Raw genomic sequence first — 18,558 nt, 5'->3', positions numbered from 1 at the left:
TGGCCACGGAAAGGCTCTAAGAACTTTCCGGCTGAGGCTACAGTCAGCACCACCCTGTCTTTGTCCACCTCCTATCCAGTTGTGAGTGCTCTGAAGGGCAGTTCTTCCACAGAGTAGGCATTTAAGAATGACTATTTGAGTGGATTTCTAATTATTTCATAGGGGTTGATGTCCTGGCTAAACTCCAGAGAGCATTCTGGTTGGCTGGGAGGCATCCGTCCTAAAATCTTAGCATCTCTTCCAGAAGTGGCAACGCTATCCTAGGAGATGAAAGTCCAGCCCCTTTCTTACTGGGACTTTCAAATGTACCCTCAGAACTTGGACAACTCCACTTCCCCAAATTGTAAAACTTTTAGAAGATTAGCATGCAAATAAATACTCCAGCTCTCTATAAACTTCTGTCTTCAAACCCTCTATAAACTGCTGCCTTCAAGCCCTCTATAAACTCCTATCTGAATTTGTAAATAACAACAGTATAAGGATTCTCCAGTAAACAGTGAAGGCAGAAATGTGTAGATATTTCCAAGAGCCTATTCCTACCTAGTTGAGCAAAGCTATACTGTGTGCTCTGTCACCCTTTTTACTGTTTTGTAACCTCAGCCATAAACCCAGAACAGTCCTTATTTACTAGTTCTTTCCCTGCATCTTTCTGTAGTCTCTAACCAAAATTTGATGCAAATGGTGGAAAAATTAAACTCTATTGAAAAAAATTAGGAAGCTCTAAAAATAGAGCTGTTTTTGAAAAATAGAATGGGCTTCCTGAGCAATAGTGAGTCTCTCAGCACTGGAGGTATGCCAGCAGAGACTAAAAGAGTACCTGCTGAATGGTCTGAAAAGGAATTCTTAAAATCAGGTGGCAAATTGGGTTATACAACCTCTAATTCCCTACAAATCAGAAATTCTGGGAATCAAAAAGATGTCCGTTAACTCAAAGCTCTTCTGAAGGCCTGGTCTGAGCCAGACTCTGTGCTGGGAGAGATGAAGTAAACAGCCCTTGGGAACCCTCAGTGAGATCCCAGCTTTGTGAGAAGACAGACGAGCCAGCAATTAACTCAAGTGCAAGGCAAAATGATGCAAGTGTTAGAGAGAGGTAACCAACAGCAGGCTGTAAGTGTGCAGAAGTGGCTGAGATGAAGAACCACCTAGGATTGGAGAGGGTTCCCCATAGCCTGCTTCCTTGGGCTGGAGGGCTCTACCTATGGGGAAACTATCCACATGTAATAATATGTTTTATTGAGCACTTATTTGGAATGGCACCTAGCAAGTTGTCAGTTAATCTGTATAATAGTCCAGTGAAGTAGACACTATTCCCCCATTTTATGTATGAGGATATCGAGGATAGAGAAGTTAAATGATGTGCCCAAGGTCACACACCCCAGGAAGAGGTCAGCCCAGCACGAAGCCAGGTGGTCTGCTTTCAGCCATTGATCTCAATGCTGTTTTGTTTCCTGGGCTAGCTCCTGTCACTCTTCAGGACTCAGAGTCCCTACAAAAACAATGAAGCATTTGGATCAGGATCAGGATCAGGCCCTGTGTAATGCCCAGTATCCTGGAAACCCCAGGAATGGCCTATATTCCCCATCCAGGATGGGGCTGGAAGGGATAGAGGGCTTTCTTGGCCAGGTCAATGCTGCATTCAACCCCTTGGGTGAGGGCTCCTGGGCCTTGAGCTCCATGGTACCTCAGAGAGGCTCCTCACACATGACTTCAGCCTCCTAAAGCTGCCCATGAATCCAGAACAGAGAAGGGAGGCCTCACTCTGGGGCTCTGCCTCACCATGAGGTCCAGATACCACCAGGAATCATCCATAAATTCCTCTGGTTACAGATGGAATTAGGTCTGGTTTCCCAGAGTCAAGTCATGACAGGAGAGAGATCTTCACAAGCCTTGGGAGGGAGGGCCAAGCTAGGAGTGCCTGGTGCAGGGAAGAGGCTCCCATTAATGCAGGCAGGCATAGGGCCAGGTGAAGAGAGAGCTGCAGGTGAGCTATGAGGACACCAGGCAGCCCATGGTCCTGGGTCAGCCTCAAAGGGAGTAGAGGTTTATGAAGTCAGTTTAGCTGAGCTGGAATTGTGTTTCCTGGAATACCCTTCTCTTCTTAGTTCCAGGTTAGCTTTGGCAACAGGAACATTCTGCATGAAATTTGGCAGGTGGAAAGGAAGCAGCAGCCCCCTTCTTTCTCATGCTCACAAGGGCAAGGCATAAGGCCTCACCCACCTTGTTGCTCTTCTGCTGGCTCGCCTGGGTGGTGGTGCAGCATCAGGACCCACAGCACCACCCCCCACCTCCTGCCAGTCCTGCCCCTTTTACTTCCTGATTCCCTGGGCCAGCTGAGGGGTTTGCTCCAGGAGGAAAAGCAAAACTTTTCCTGTAAGTCATTCCTGTCATCAAAATTGGAGTCTTGAAGGAAGTGAGACACCAAGTCAGTTCCAGCCAGTCCCTTGGGTGCCAGCCCATCCTCGCAAGCTCCAATTTGTCCTCGCTTCCCTACTTTCTTCCCATCATTCCTTCCCAGCTGCCTGCCCTGCTGACTTCAGGCTCCAGCACCAGACATAGAAGTAATACCCTCACTTAGACTGAGCAGTTCCCACAATTACATACAGTCAGAGCCCTATTATTAACCCCTTATTGTATACATCTTGCTAGTGACCTGATGGTGATCTAGCAATGCTGGTTCTGAAATTAGACTTTTTTTTAATGGAAAAAACCGAAAATTTCCTCTGTTTTTAGGATATATGTTGACTTTATTGATAAACAATTTATGAAAGAGTTTATCTTACTATCAAGATAATAATTTTTATTAACAAAATTGAGTAGAAGCATCAGATTATTAGCTCTGCTATGCCAGGTCATTTCCATTGGCTGTCATAGGGAGGAGAGGGGAGTCAGAAGATGGTATGAGAGAAGAGAGGACCTGGTGTATATCCTAATCCTGTACAAAGATATATAACCATATATAGGATTTTTTGTTGTTTCCCTTTTTGTAAAACTGGATTCTTATTAAAGACATTTCTCTATAAATTCTTTTTTTTTTTTTCACTGAATGATACTTTTTGGTCATCCCTTCAGGTCAGTGGATATAGAAGTCATTCATTCTTTTTTTAATGACTGCACATTTTCAGCTCCCCCCCCCCCCCGCAAATAATGCTACATAAAACATCCTTGTGGTATTATATTATGTGTTTCTTTAGGAAACCCTTCTGCTGGGTCAATGTACATATATATCTTAAATATGAGTAAATATTGGTAGATTATTTTCTGAGAAGGATGTGGTCATTCATATTTCCACCACCAGTGTAAAAAAGTAACCATTTTCCCACATCTTCACCAGAAGTTGGCATTTTAATTTAAAATATTTTCTAGTTTTATCATTGAAAAATGGCATCATATTATTGCTTTAGTTTGAATTTTCTTGACAATTTTTGAGGTTAAGCATCATTTCTAGTTTATTTGGTCATTTAGGGTAAAGATCTGTGATGTATGCAACTGATTGTCAAGAGTGTCAGAAAAAAAGTGTGTGTGTGTGTGTTTCATTTCTCAGTCTGAGAGATTCTACCCTGAGGAATAGTGTATACCTCAGAAACCACTGCAGTATCTTTAGGGGAAATGACACTGTAAATGCCTGGAGTATAACACAATACTCTCCCAAGTATTTTGAGAGAGAGAATGAGAGAGAATATGAGAGAGAATGATAAAGCAAAATGGTAACAATAGATGAAGCTGGATAAAGAATTTATGGACGTTCTTTTTCCTCTTTGTGAAACTTTTTTATAAATTTAAAATTATTTGAAAAAAAAGGTTTTTAAAGACATTTAAGGCTATGTATTTTCATCAGAATATAGCTTCAATTGAAAAAGTTTTGGTATGAAATGTAATTTTTTATTACTTTCTAGATAATTCATACTTTCTTTGATGCAGTCATAATTTAGAAGAACATTTTATAACGTCCAAGTAGTTAAAATATTTTCATTATCTTTATATTGGTATTCAGTCAGAGAGTGTGGCTTATAAAATTTCTACTTTTAGAATTTTATTAAGGTTTTCTTTTTGGCCAGCTACATGATTGATTTTTAGAAATACTTCAGGGTTCAAAAAAATGATGTGTTGTTTCTATTTGTAGAAGTATGAGTTTTCTATCTGTGTCTTAATTTGAAATGTTGATGTATATTTTTGGTTGTAATCATATTGTCCAGGTCTTTTTTGGTTGTATTTTGTTTCACTTACTCCCAGTTATGTCAGTTTCTGAAAATGGCATATTAAAATCTCCCACTAAAGCTATATTTTAAAAATCAAATTCTCCTTGTATTTTTTCCCAACTTAGTTCATTAACTACAGATAATTTTGACACAACTTGAAAGACATCATCAACTTCAGTGATGGTCTCCAAGGCTTTAATTTAAAAACCAGCACTTATTCAAACGCATCTCTAACCATATATTGTGCACAGGGAAGTAGCTATATTCAGTTCCTGTCCTCTGTGGATTCATCACAACTAAAAACAGAGTTGTTACTGGCTCTTTTAGAAAACTTTAAGTTTGATATCATCAACAATATATCAATTTGACACTGGACTATAGAACAGAATAGAAAAATATCCCAATATTTTATCTCCAATAATTCTTGGAAGTATCCCAAATGCAAGATTGAGGAGACTATCTCCATTGAAGGAACTTTTTAAAAAATTATTCTTTGTGATTAAATGAGCTATTTCATGTAACAGTTTCCCTTTTGTGCATTTCTAATCCAATAGCATACGTTATAGGCAAATCCAATTTGTAGAAAAACCCACTGTCTTTTTAATTAGGTCAAGAGGATTTTACCTCAATGTTACTCAGTTTGAGAGACTCTTAAGGCATACTTGCTCTTCATTTTTAAACTACTGATGCTAAGGAAGCTGGACTTCTCTTTTGCAATATGTTAAAATCCATATGTATTAGTTATCTATTGCTGCATAACAACAACAACAACAAAACAGTTCTAATTTTTTTGCCCATGTACATCTTGTGATCTTTTTGCTTGATGACTTTCAGGACTTTTCTTTATGTTTATAGTCTAATAGTTACATTAGAATATGTCATAGAGTTGACCCTTATGAGTGAATTTTCTCAGGTACTTAATAGTCCCTTACAATATGTGGATCCTGATCTTTTATTTCCAGAATATCTTCTTTTTTTCCCCTCATTATTTTCTTTTTTTAATTGAAGTATAGTCAGGTACAGTGTGTCAATTTCTGGTGTACAGTACAATGTCCCAGTAATGCATGTACATACATATATTTGTTTTCATATTCTTTTTCCTTAAAAGTTATTACAAGATTTTGAATACAGTTCCCTGTGCTATACAGAAGAAATTTGGTTTTTTTATATATAGTGGCTAACATTTGCAAATCTCAGACTCCCAAATTTATCCCTTCCCACCCTCTTTCCCCTGGTAACCATAAGATTGTTTTCTATGTCTGTAAGTCTGTTTCTGTTTTATAGATGAGTTCATTAGTGTCCTCTTTTTTTTTTTTTTTAGATTCCACATATGAGTGATATCATATGATATTTTTCTTTCTCTTTCTGGTTTACTCCGCTTATAATAGTGATGTCTAGGTCCATCCATGTTGCTGCAAATGGCATTATTTTTATCCTTTTTATGGTTGAATAGTATTCCATTGTATAAATGTACCAAACGTCTTTATCCAGTCTTGAATTATCCTCTTCAGTGACTCCAATTATATATATTGTTTCTTCTTTGCCTTTCTGTCTATCATTTCAACTACTTTCTCCTTGATCCTTTTTGCTTCTTTATATTGTTTTCATTCTCTTGGTCATTTTCCTGACTTTCTTCAATTTCCTTAATTACAATTTCATTTTAGTCTATTCTTTCTTGGGCACCTTCTCTAATTCAAGGATGTCCCTTTATGTCCATGTGTCACTGCAGAATATCTTTAAAAGATGGCTTTTATTTTTGGAGATTGCAGAAGGAATTGTGTGTACTCTGATCATTTGACTCTCTCTTATTTGAAAGACTCTAAAATGTCGCCTTTGCTTCTTTTCCCCATTATTGTCGAATCTCCAAAAACCATCTCTCCCAACCTTTTTACAGTGCCTTTTGAAAACAGCTACCTGAAATAGCATACAGTTTTACATTCCTTCCTTATAGCAGGTGCTCTGGGGTACCAGGATGCTTTTTCAGTATTTTCTCAACTCAGAGTAGACTTTATCTTTCTGGGAGTGATTTTAGATCAAGCATAGACCTGCCACTATCTACCCTCTTTACTCTTCCATGTAGCATTTCCCCTACTGCCCTGGTTCTCCATGAATGCTAGTGGGCAAGACATGAGAAATAATTTTCTGGCACTTGTTGTTTTTTTCTTTATCTACTTGTGGGTAAATCTGAAATTTGTGCATTCTCTTTCTTCTGGTTATGCTGAAGACATAGATTTTGTGTGGTTTTATTTATACTTCTTGTTGTTCTCTATTGTTTTTGAGAGATTCCGGTTTTTTTGGCTATAATCTTAGCTACTCTTAAGGCTAATTTAGAAAGATTTCTTGGTATATCTTTTAACCATAAAGATTTCATTAAGCCTTACTTCTTGGAGTTTTCACTGAGTACATTAGCTATTTTGTGTTTTCCAGACATAAAATTATGTGATAATAGTGAATGTTTTCAAATTACATGCCCTTCAACCCATAGATTCTAATAATGCCCTCTCCTAGGAGGCATCCTTCACTCTCCACACTCCTTGTCTTCTGAGAAGCTCTATTCCAGCTATTACATAAATTTATGTAATGTGGAATATGTAGGTAATATGTTACAGGGACCCTGAAGTAACCAACAAGGAAACTACTCAGAATGACATGTCCTAGATCCAAAGGATTTCATAAACTTTCCCTGACTTTAGGCAGGGAAAATATGACACTCTGTAAATGTAGGAAAAGGGATGGTTCAGATCAAATTCACACCTGCTCTTCCCAGCACCCGAGGGTTTGAGCATCATGACACAACTGTTTAGATATTGTTATGAGAGAAATAAAAGCAGAGATGATTTTAAAAATTGAAGGTGGTAAGAAAATGATGAATATTTCACCTTGGATATATGTATGGGATAAGTCAAAAAATAGCATATATATCTTTTGTTCTCATATACTATAACTTTACATCAGTGTATACACATTAATAACTGGTAGGTCACTTTAGACTTAGCAACAAATAGATTCATGAGCAGTTTTGCAAAATTCAACCTCTTTGTTGATGGAGGAGCTTCAGGATGCTGTTCAGTCTGTGAGAATTGTTTCCATTTTTCAACCATCTATTTCTATACTTTTTCTTATGATCTCTTATCATAAAAGGTGTTTTTCAAATGCTACAGAAGAGATCAAAAGGATTTTTGGAACACTGGGCTACAGGTCGAGCCCACAGACTATCAGGCAAAGTCCTGTCATACAACTGTTTCAGACACACTTCATTTGGCTTATACCGTCTGTCTACCACGGAACCAAACCTAATGAACCATACCTTTGACTCCTCTTCAACCAGAACTAACAATTAGCTATTGGAATTGACGGTTATGCAAGTTAAAATCCCAGCTGACAAACACTGAGGTTTTTGTTGATGGTGATGGTGGTGGTGGTAGTGGTTGCCTTGGTTTTCTTTTGGTTTATTTTTGCCTTTGAAATTTAAAAACATAGTTATGGACCTGGACTTATGATCCTCAGGTATGAGGTGTCACCTGGGACCTTATGCCCACACTGTTACTCTGTCTTCCCATGATGGTTATTACATTATAGGTTATTACAAGATATTGAATATGTTTCCCTGTGCTATACAGTAGGTTCTTGTTGTTTATCTGTTCTCTATATAGTAGTATGTATATGTTAATCCCAAACCCTAATTTATCACCCCCCTACTCCTTTCCCCTTTGGTAACCATAGTTTGTTTTCTATGTCTGTGAGTCGATTTCCAGCGACCTGCTTTTTAAAGTAATGGTTATGGATATTATTCATTTTATTATTGTGAACATCTTTACATATTTATACATATAAACCTACCTCATTCATTATAGGGCCAAGTAGTATTCCATTAAGTAGGTACACATATTTTATTTATATAATCTGCTCTGATTGGATATGTAAGATATTTCCAAGTCCTTCTAAAATGACAGTGACAATTCTATGCATATATGCATTTGTGTGCACTTCTGTTAGCATTCTCTAGAATATGTGAATATCTCTTCCTTCACTATTTAGTGTAATAAACAAATTAGAACCTTTTGCATACATCTCTGTGCAAAAGTGTAGTATTTCTAAGAATATAGCCTTTGAAGCAGAATTGCTGGGTCAAAGGGGATGAATATTTTTTAAATTTTACTGCCAAATTGCCTCCTAAAGATCTTACCAATTTATATACTCTCACCAGTGAGCACTCAGATTGAAAAAAAAAAAACAAAAAAAACAAGAATTACTGAGTCAACTTTTTTTCAGGCCCTTTCTACAAATTGGCAAATTGCCTTCCAGAAAGCTTCTACCATTTTACACTCTATCAGCAATAAATGAAAACACTCATTTAATGCCCTAGCCAACACTAAGTATTATTAACTTTAAATTCTAACCAAGTTTAATGTGTACGCAATTATAAATCATAATTTTAGTTCATTTTTATCATAAAGGAAAAACAGAACAGACTTTGTTTCTTTCAAAATTTTAATTAAGCCTCTCTCATATTCCAGGCATTCTTCTAGGGGCTAAAGATGGGACAGTAAACAAGACAAACCCAACTGCTGTCATGTACCTAACGTAGAGGTACATTTAACATGTAATGAACAAATTTCCAGTTGTTAGTTCTATAATAAGCACTTAGTAGCACTTAGTGTTTATCAGCCCCTTCTAAAGTAAAGCACTAAGAACTTGTTTGATCCTCACAACAATTCTCTGGGGTAGGTACTATCATTACCCCCATTTTACAGATGAGGAAACTGAGTCACCAAGAGGTCAAGTAATTTGCCCAAGGTCATACAACAAAGTAGCAAAGGCAAAATTCAGACCCAGACAGCCCAGCTTCACTGCCCTTAACCACTACCATACTGCCATCCCTCTCCTCTGTTGAAGGGCAGAGTACAGGCTGTGCTGAGACACTGAAAAGAATGGAAAGAAGATAGAGGAAAACAGAAAAATTAAAATATGGGATTCAAGTAAAGGGTCAGAAATGGAAGTTCATTTGGGTCAGGAGTATTACCATGAGGTATTGAACTGTATCTTTCCTTTTTTCAGAGGAGTCAGTGCAAATGACACGTGGCAAAACCCAGCAGATCACACACTCATCAGACAATAAACCTGGAACAGTCTAAATGCAGAGGAAAGGAATGGTCTAAATTCTCCTGCTATGAGGTAGCAGAGGAGGGAAGAAGGAAGCTGCCTCTGCCTTCCTAGACCTCCAGGAATGGAAAATATAAAGGGCTCAATCCTAGCAGCATTTGAATCTGAACAGATGAAGAGAAAACAGAAATTTGTACTTTTCCCGGGCTTCTGGCCAAGTGATCTCCCTCTCAGCTTAGCCTGAGGCTACCGCCCCCGCTGGAAGGACCTGCGGTTTTGCAGACCTTGGGGTGACACGCGCGTGGGCTGCAGCGCCATCTAGCAGATGTGATGGTGAAATGGCACCAGAACCACTCGGATATTCTGGAGTCCTTCAAAAGACAAGTACCCACATGGTGCTAAGTGCTGGGGTTGCCGTGATGAACAAACAAGACTCTGCCCTTGAGAAGGCCACCGTCCATCTGGGGAGACCATGGCATGTTTTTGAGCAGAGATGTATGCAAGTGTTTAGAGAACAGGGGGTAAAGAACCTAACCTTCTCGGGGGTTCAGGGAATGCTACACAGAGGAAGCAATATTCAAACCAGCTCTCAAAAGATGAGGGATTATTTGTCAAGTGATAGAAGATAAAAGAAACTTCCAGGCAATGCGACCAGAGGGTGAAAGGCCCAGAGATGTGAAAGAGTTTAGTGCATTCAGGGAAGTTTGAAACATTCAAAAGGCAAACCAATGGCAACTTTACAGACCAGCTCATTCTTTGTTTTATGGATGAAATTACGGAGATTCAGGCAAGGAGGGGACCTCATGCAGATTCACACCCCAAGTTAGGAGAGTCCACACTGGAAACCACATCTTCAGACTATGGGAGAACAAGGCCTGCCACCAACTCTCTGGACAAGGTCATGGTCACCTGTCAGGGCCCAGTGGGAAAGGCTGGGCACATGGAAGTTAAACCTTGATCTCAAGAAGACCTGCTTGCATTCAGAATCCACCTCCACCCACAGCTAGGTGAGTTTTGTCAAGTTACTTATTATTTTAAAGTCTCAGTTTCCTTATCTGTCAGATGGAAATCATCATAGATAGCCCTTACCTCATATGCTTGTTGTGAGACCAGAAAAAGTTAATCTGTGTTAAGTACTTGGCATGATACTCAGTATGTGCTCAATGCTCAGAAATCAGATAGTTAAGCCTACAACTTAAATATTGTCACTCTTTGTTGTAATATTATGATTTTTTCTTCCTTGGAAACATTTATTATTATTAATTGATTGTTTATTAGTTATTATTTTTACTGATTCTTATTAAGTACTGAGAACTTACTGAAGGAACTGGGGCTTTTCTGTCTGGATAAGAAAAAACACAGAAGCCACAGTCCTGTTTTCAAATCTGGAAAGATTGTGCTGGAACAGAAGGAGTGGAGATCATCTGAGGGACCCCAGGGGGCAAAGCCAGGTACAATGGTTGAGAGCTGCAGGAAGGCAGATTTTAGTTTATTGTAAAGAACGTTCCTACCTTTCAAGAGGCCCTGGGCGGAAGGTATTTACTTGTTCTTGGAAATGTTCAGTCTGAGACCAGATGACCATTGGTCAGGGCCATGCCCCACCTTGCAGAGGGCAGGAAGTCATCTAGTCCATTTCACTATCTGATGCCTTAAATGTCTAATTGAGCTCTGTTTTCTAGGGGAATATGATTTGGTAGGTCATCTGGGAAGACAGCTGTCTATGTTTATAAATTTCAAAGTCATGAGCAATGCTCAAAGAAGTCAGGATCCAAAATGCATAACCTTGTTTTTTAGAGTAATTCATTAGATTGTAGCTGGAAATGTGAGGAAGAGGCTGAGATGCCCGTGTCAGCCTGGAGACGAGGGGAACGGGCCAGAGGAACAGAAGGCAGCTCAGCCTTATTCCCCAAGTGCTGCCTGGGGACTGTGTCTTCATTCTGAGAAAATGGGAAGGGCTCTCACAGTCCTGATAGCCATATGGAGTGTGGAGGTATCGTCTTAAAATCATTAAATAACACAACACATCAAAAGCTCACTATTCAAACATTTATGCAAGGTCTGCTATGTGCAAGCACTTGCAGTGTAAAAGTGAATCCAAAAACCAGAGTCTAGATGAAGCTAGGAGGGGTGTAGTCTAGGAAGATAATAAGATGGGGCACAGAATAACTTCAATCCACAGTGGAATGGCCTAGTGTTATCAGACAGGCTCGTGGGGTCACATGACTCTCACAAGAGGCAGCAAAGGAAGTGATGTTTGAGCTGGGCCTTCAATAAAGTGTAGGATCTGAACCCAAAATGATGGGAAGGAAGAGCTTCTCAGGAGAAACAGCAGTATGGGCAAAAGTGTGGGGGTGCCTAAAAGCATGGGCTTGGGGAGTGAATAAAGCCTCATCGTGGGTGGAGCTTAGGGAGTGTAAGGGATGGTGCAGGTTATAAGATCAGAGAAGTCATCATGCAGCAGTTCCACTCCCGGATATGTACCCAAGAGAACTGAAAACATGCCTCCACATAAAAAACCTGTTCACTAATGCGCATGGTCATATTGCTCACAATGGCCGAAAGATGGGAACAATCCAAATAATATGTAGTATATCCATACAATGGAATGTTATTCAGCATTCAGCAATAAAAATGAATGAAATAGTGACACATGCTACAGCATGGATGAGTCTTGGAAATGTGCTAAATGAAAAGAGCCGGGCACAAGAAAACACGTATCATATGATTCCATTTACATTATAAGCCCAGTATAGGCAAATCCATAGAGATAGAAATACTGGTGATTGCCAAGGGCCGGGGGGGGGGGTTAGGAATTGATGGCTGTAGGGTATGGGGTTTCTTTTGAGGATGATAAAAATGTTCTAAAATTGGTTACGGTGATGGTTCCACAGCTCCATGAATATTCTAAAAACCACTGAATTGTACCCTTTAAGTGGGTGAATTATGTGGTATGTGAACTGTATGTTAATAAGGCTATAACAAACAAACCAACCGGTCCTTTCCAGAGTCAGCATGAGAATCAGTGGGCTAGACCATGGAGACCAACTAGTCCAACATCCCCTCCATGGTACAAAAGGGGACATTAAGGCCCAGACAAGGGAAGGATTCACCCAGGGTCTCACAGTCAGTCAGTAACAGAGCTGGGACTAAAACATATGGCTCTGCCTGCCGCCTCAGTGTCCCTCCTGGAACCTGGTGCTATTCTTGCTTTTCTACTCCTTGCAACACATCCCTCAAGCAGAATTCATAGCCATGATTGCCTGAGAGTCTACCTAAAGAAACAGGGAAGAGCAGCAGAATCAGATTTGTTTCCTAACTCAGGGTTGGAAGAAAGGACATAAATAAGATTTCTGTCTCCTCTGTAATATTCTCACCAGTCATCCAGCAACTTTTGAACATCCTGCATAACAGGGACACTGGTACCTCCAAAATATCCTCCTTCCATCTTTGAGCAGCTTTGTGGGAACAAAATTCCATCTCGCCTTACTCTCTGTGTAGGGAGAGCTAAGGATCCTACTTCAGCCAGACCTCTGCGGGAGGCCTTAAAATGAACTGCAGTTGTATTTGCATCTCTTTCCCTCACTAGGTCAAGTGTTTCTAAGGACAGGGGCTGGGTCTGAGTTTATATCCCTATGTCTTGAAATACAATCAGACACAGGGAAGGCAGTGCTGAATGTTTGGTGAAGGAATGAGTGACCAAAGAGTGAAACCATAGGAATTGATGCTCTAACCAAGCCCTTCCCCTGGAGAGTTTCTCTTTCCTTGGTTTCGGTGGCATTACCCAATCTTGATTCTCTGAGCATCTCTGGGGCCCCTCCACTGCCTTCAACCCTGTCTTCTGTCCATGAATGATAGTATTTTTCAAAGGTTAAACTTCAGATTTTCTGGCTCTTCCCACTGTTAGAGAACTCCTCTTCTCTCTCAGCTCACTTGCCACTTGGGTGAACGTGGGTGGCAGTTCTGAGTACCACCAGATATCCCCACTGATCGTCCCTCATCACCACAGACGTCCAAACTGACTCATCATACCAAGAGCAGCACCCTCCCAAGGCTTTCTTGCCTCTTATTAGTACCAAATAAAGCAGGGAAATATTTTGTTAAATTAACATACATTTTCATTCTCATTTTTATTTTAATGCACAGCCCTTCTCCCACTAAAACAAAATCAGGAGGCAAAGACATTCAGGACTTATTGCCTCAGAGCAAATCTGGAATAGCTGAAATGTAAAGGGATAGCAAAGAATCAAATTCTTGTCTTTTGAAGTGGGCTTTTGAAATTCATAGCAAGAAGAGCCTTGAAAGCCAAGATTCTGGTTTGGAAGAGCTAAACTTTTTCAGATAGACTAGAGCTCTGAGCTCTAGAAGCATGGTTTGAGGCATAAAAAGCAGAGTTTGAGGAATTGAGACTTTAAATTACAACCATTCATGGATTTTTTTTCTCCCTTTAAATATCAGCTCAGCTACTCCCACATCTTCACTCCTTCCCACCTACCCTGCTCAAGGCTGAGCCCTCCCACGTCCAGGCCTGGGATATTGTAACTACTCCTTACCCAGCACAATGGCTCTACCTCATACTCCCTGGTCCATCTTACACAGCCTACCACAGTGGTCCTTCCAGAACCCTACCTCAGACCTTTCCATTGTCTCCTCTTTGCCCTCTAGAAACAATTTACATCAATTCAACAAATACTTACTGAACACCTGCTAGATACTAGACATTGTGCTGGATTGGGGTCAACCAGTTAAAACCCAAAAGCCAAATCAGGCCTACCGACTGTTTTTGTCAATAAAGGTTTATTGGAACACAGCCCCACTCACTCATTTACCTATTGTCTTTGGAGGCTTTTGTGCTAAGAGGGCAGGGTCAAGTAGATGTGACAGAAGGAGTGTGGCCTAAAAAGCCTCAAATATTCACTACCAGGCCCTTTACAGGAAATGTTTAACTGACTCACATGCTAGATGCTGAGAATTCCACAGTGGGTGAAATAGACATGGTCCTCTGCTGCTTACAGACCAAGGTGTTCCACTTCGTCCCCTGCCTCCCACCACCCTCTCTCCAAGTCCCCTGAGAGTACACCAGTTCCTAGATTTGGAAATCCATAGATCAATACAGACAATTTTTTAAATCAAAGAGGATTGACATAGGATTATCAGACAGGTACACTTTTTAAAACCAACTACCATGTAATAAATACTACGATCATTTTATAAAAAGAATACATTTTAACATTAAAAAGCAGCAAGGATTCCTCTAAAAATAAAAAATAATTCCACAAGCTACATGAGTTTTACACAATTCATTCTATGGGCTTTACTTTCCCCATTGCTCTGAATGATGACCATTCTTCACGAATCATCACAGGTCTGTGAGCAGGCGCATAGAAACCTTTGATCTAGTCTAGACAAACTGGTTTACTTGTATTACCCAAACTGGCCATGACTCTCCCTATGCAATTTTGCATCCAGAAAGCTCTTCCTCCTTTTCTCCTGCTCATTCTTCAAAGCCCAGCTCATCAGCAGGAGGAGCCTAAGCTTCCCCCCAGCAGCAGTCTGAAGCCCCAGCTGTTCAAAGGAGCGCCCAGGCTGTGGGCAGCGCAGATGAGTGATACGGCTGGGGTAGCTGTGTCAGCCACAGAGCCAGGTGACAGGATCGCTCTTCTACTGGCACATGCAGGTAAACCCATTTGACACAGGCATGCTGACAGCTCCATGGTGAAGGTTCCCATCCAAATGCCTGAGAGGTGAACACCAGCTTCCTGACAAGTCTCTCACGTGACTCGGGTGCCCTGAGGGCCCAGGCAGCGGCCAGCTCACAATCAGCAGGTGGTGGTGGCAGACGCTGAGAGAGGTCGCCTTACTGGCAGGCAGCCCCAGAATACTGGGTACTTACTGCTCACATGAAGCTTCTGGAATCCCCTTATATGATCCCGAGGTCTGTGGAAAATAAATTATGACTCTACGATGAAGATAATCCCAGCAAGGCCTGGTGCCAAGCATACTTTTCTGCCTGACTTTCCTTCAGGGACATTCTCCAGACACCCCTGCTGACCCAGCACCTCCTCCCTCCCCGATGTGTGTGTTTGCGTGTGTGATCACTCTTGCAAACCCTCCACCGTGGGTGAGATATGAACAGTAAGCGTCCTGTCTCTTTTTACCAGCAAGGGTGAGACAGCATTTCTCAACTGCTCCCCACATCAGAACTGAGGGTTTTTGTTGTCCTTCTGAGCTGGTTTATGGCCAAGTTGTTTCGCTTCTCAGTCCCTCTAATCCCATTTGTGATACAAACGGGGGGAAAAAAAGGTTAACTATCCAAGGGGAAATTAGAGACCCTGAGGCAAAACTGGAAAGAAGTTTTGAGATCACCTGGCTCAGACACCTCCGACTACAAAGAAGGCAACTGAGGCCCAGACAGGGAAGAGAATTGCTCAACACGCCACCGGGAAAACTGGAACTAGAAATAGGACCTCCTTGGTCAGTCCAAACATCTTCAACTAGATGCTGCAGTGTCCAGATTGCCACTCCCTATGACCCAGAATGAAAGTAATTTTCCTTCCAGAAAAACGGGAGGATAGGTACCAGCTCAGACTAGGACATGGTGAGGAAAGGGGAGGCTGGGTGAAGAGGGAGAATGTCCTATGCAGCACATAGTGACATATCAGACACTCACCCTTCATAGTAACATTTCCTCTAAAGGATGAGGAACAGGGTCCCTCAATTTTAAGTAGACATCACAAAATTGATTCTCTTAAGACTTTCATGTTCAACCCAGATGGGGAAGCTGAAGCCCCAAGAAGGGGCAGGAATCAAGTGAAGGTCACACACAGTCAGGTGAAGGGTGGAATTAGGAGCTTGGCCTCAGAGGGTCTGGTCCAGCTCTCTTCTTGGCAGTGGGTCAGACTATCAGCAATCCCCATCCTGGGGCTGCCGGCCAGTCATAAACTTGGGACTTCATCTCAGCTTTCCCTGCAAAGAGTCAGCTGTTCTCTCATGCCAGTTGGTGCCAGGCTGATATTGCATTCCTCTCCTTGGCCCCCGAGGCAGGGACACGCTTTCCTGCAGCCCGATGCCATCCCCCACGGCATGATTTCTGTGTAGTGGCCAGAGGAACAGCTGGTTCGGGGGCTGGCAGGCTAAGGCTCTGAGTCAGGCCTGGCTAGCTCCGTGAGGATCACCTGCCTGCCAGGAGGGCTTGGGTTTTACTGCCCTCTGGCCATGTGTCACAGCAGGACATTCTGAACTCGCCCTGTGACTTGAGGACATGGGTTGGGCTGTCCGGGCAGGTGGGGCAAGTACACTGAAAGCAATCCAGGCAGCACCCCTTTCCTGGGGGTGTCTTCAGGGCCTGCAGCAGGGAGGCCCTGGTCCCAGCGCCTGCCCTCATGCAAGGGCAAAGGTCTTGACTTCAGAACCCACAGCTCCAGACTGGTCTCCAACATTGTGGGGCCTGTCTAAGAAACCAGCAGCCCAGCTCGGCAAAGGGTAGAGTGGAGGGAAGTGCCTTTCTCCAAAGAAAAGAGTCCAGAGCATCCAAAAGTAACACCTTGGCCCAGATCCCCCTGATCTTGTGGGCTGGAGGACCTCGAAGATCTTCTAGCCCAAGTCCTTCCTGGTGCAGGAAGGAAAATGGAGGCCCAGAGACGGGAAGGAGCTTGCCCTAGGTCACACAGCAGCTTAGAGACAGGACTGAAATCCAGCCCTGCTGTCTGGTCCAGTTGTCAGCCCACAAATGCTTTCAGAAAATGGAGGTGACAGACCTCACTCTGGCCCCCAAAGAGTCTCCAGGAAAGCATCACTAGGAGCTACCAGGTGCCCTCACAGGGTGAGTACTAAGCGTAGTTGCCATGTACAGGGTCGGGCTTGCACAAAGCACATGTATATGTTGCCTTTTTTTAAATATGTTTAGCAACCTTATAAGTTAAGTGTAATTATTATCATCATTTACATGAAAATGAACCAGGAAGCCCTCACTGGACCCTCTCTAGCCACTCCTTGTCCTTGCTTTCCCCTCACTGTCAAGGCCAGTCAATGGACAGTAAAGCCAGCTATCTCTAGAGGACCCTGAGAACAGGAGGGAAGGGAGCCAAAACAATTCCATGTAACCAAGGTCTCAAGGACCACAATGTGGACTCTCTGCTAAATACCATTCAAAACCTCCTCTCTAACCACTGAAGGAAAACAGCCTGGGTATGTCCAGCACTCCCCACAGGGGTCTCACCCTGCAACCATCTGGGTTTACCTGAACCAGAGCCACCCTGCAAGCACGTGCTGGGAAGAAGCTTGGCCCATGGTAACCCCAGCCCCTCTATTTTTGTTCCATCACACATGCCAGGGGTCTGTTTCCCTCTCCTCCTCTCCCACCTCCTCCTCCTCTTCCTGCCCTCTGCCCGACAGCCAGCTGCCTGTCCATTTGAGGAAGCTGCAATTAGAGCCCTCTGCATTCTTTCTCCCTGCCAGCCCGGTGATGCCCTGTTACGGGTGTGCCCTCCCTGTCACTCAGACTCAGCCGATAGGCAAACTGGAACACGTCTGGAGGAGGTGGCCCGGAGAGGGAGGCCCCTGGAAAAGCAGTGAAGGAGCCTGAAGGCACTGGAGCCATTCAGCCTGAGGAAAAAGAAACTTATGGAAACATCTCTGGTAGGGTGTCAGGAACAGAGAGAGCATGGCTCCAAAGTACAGAGAGGGAGGATGGTCACACAGGGCAGATTTTAGTTCAAAACATGAAAAAGCTCCTTGACTATCCCAAGACTGCCCAGGGTACTTCAGACCAAATCGCATGCACATCACACCTGGAGTCGGGGAAGCCCAGATTGAAGCCTCAACTCCCAGCTGAGCTTCAGTGAGCAGTCAGCATGCATCATTTCGAAAATGATCTCGTGAAGAATATCTGAGATTTTTCTCTGAACTCCTCTTAATACGTCTAAAGGCAAACCTCAAATTCCCCAGGGAAAAAGAGGCTGAGCCTCCACACCTGCCAGTCTCAGATTCACCCACACACAGAGGCTGTGATCCCATCCAGGGCAGTGGACACAGAGAAAGGAGCCCTGATCAGGAGCTGGACTAACCTTGGCTTAAGTCCCATCTCTGCATCTTACCATCTTGACCTCTAGCAAGACACTCATCCTGAGTCTCTGAGTCTCAGTCTCCTTCTCTGTAAAATGGAGCTGTAAACCCCTGCCTGACCTCCCTCATAGGGTTGCGGTAAGGATCAAATAAGAGAGAAGGACAAGGACCTTGGCGGCTCTATGTTATTGATACAAAA

The 18,558-nt window shown here is 42.4% G+C and overlaps 1 long non-coding RNA gene across 1 annotated transcript in view; it reads left to right on the top strand.

Annotated features, from left to right (window-relative positions):
• Nucleotides 1-18,558, top strand: part of LOC123616277 (uncharacterized) — a 469,197-nt gene that overhangs the window by 436,027 nt on the left and 14,612 nt on the right. Inside the window, exon 8 of the long non-coding RNA XR_012506459.1 lies at nucleotides 9,255-10,306. This is a non-coding gene — a long non-coding RNA (uncharacterized LOC123616277). The remainder of the gene's footprint in view (nucleotides 1-9,254; nucleotides 10,307-18,558) is intronic.

This window comes from Camelus bactrianus, chromosome 4, assembly GCF_048773025.1.
Source record: "Camelus bactrianus isolate YW-2024 breed Bactrian camel chromosome 4, ASM4877302v1, whole genome shotgun sequence".
In the NCBI taxonomy this organism is placed as follows: domain Eukaryota; kingdom Metazoa; phylum Chordata; class Mammalia; order Artiodactyla; family Camelidae; genus Camelus; species Camelus bactrianus.
Note: the sequence above shows the minus strand (reverse complement) of the source record. Positions and strands in the feature narration are given on the sequence as shown.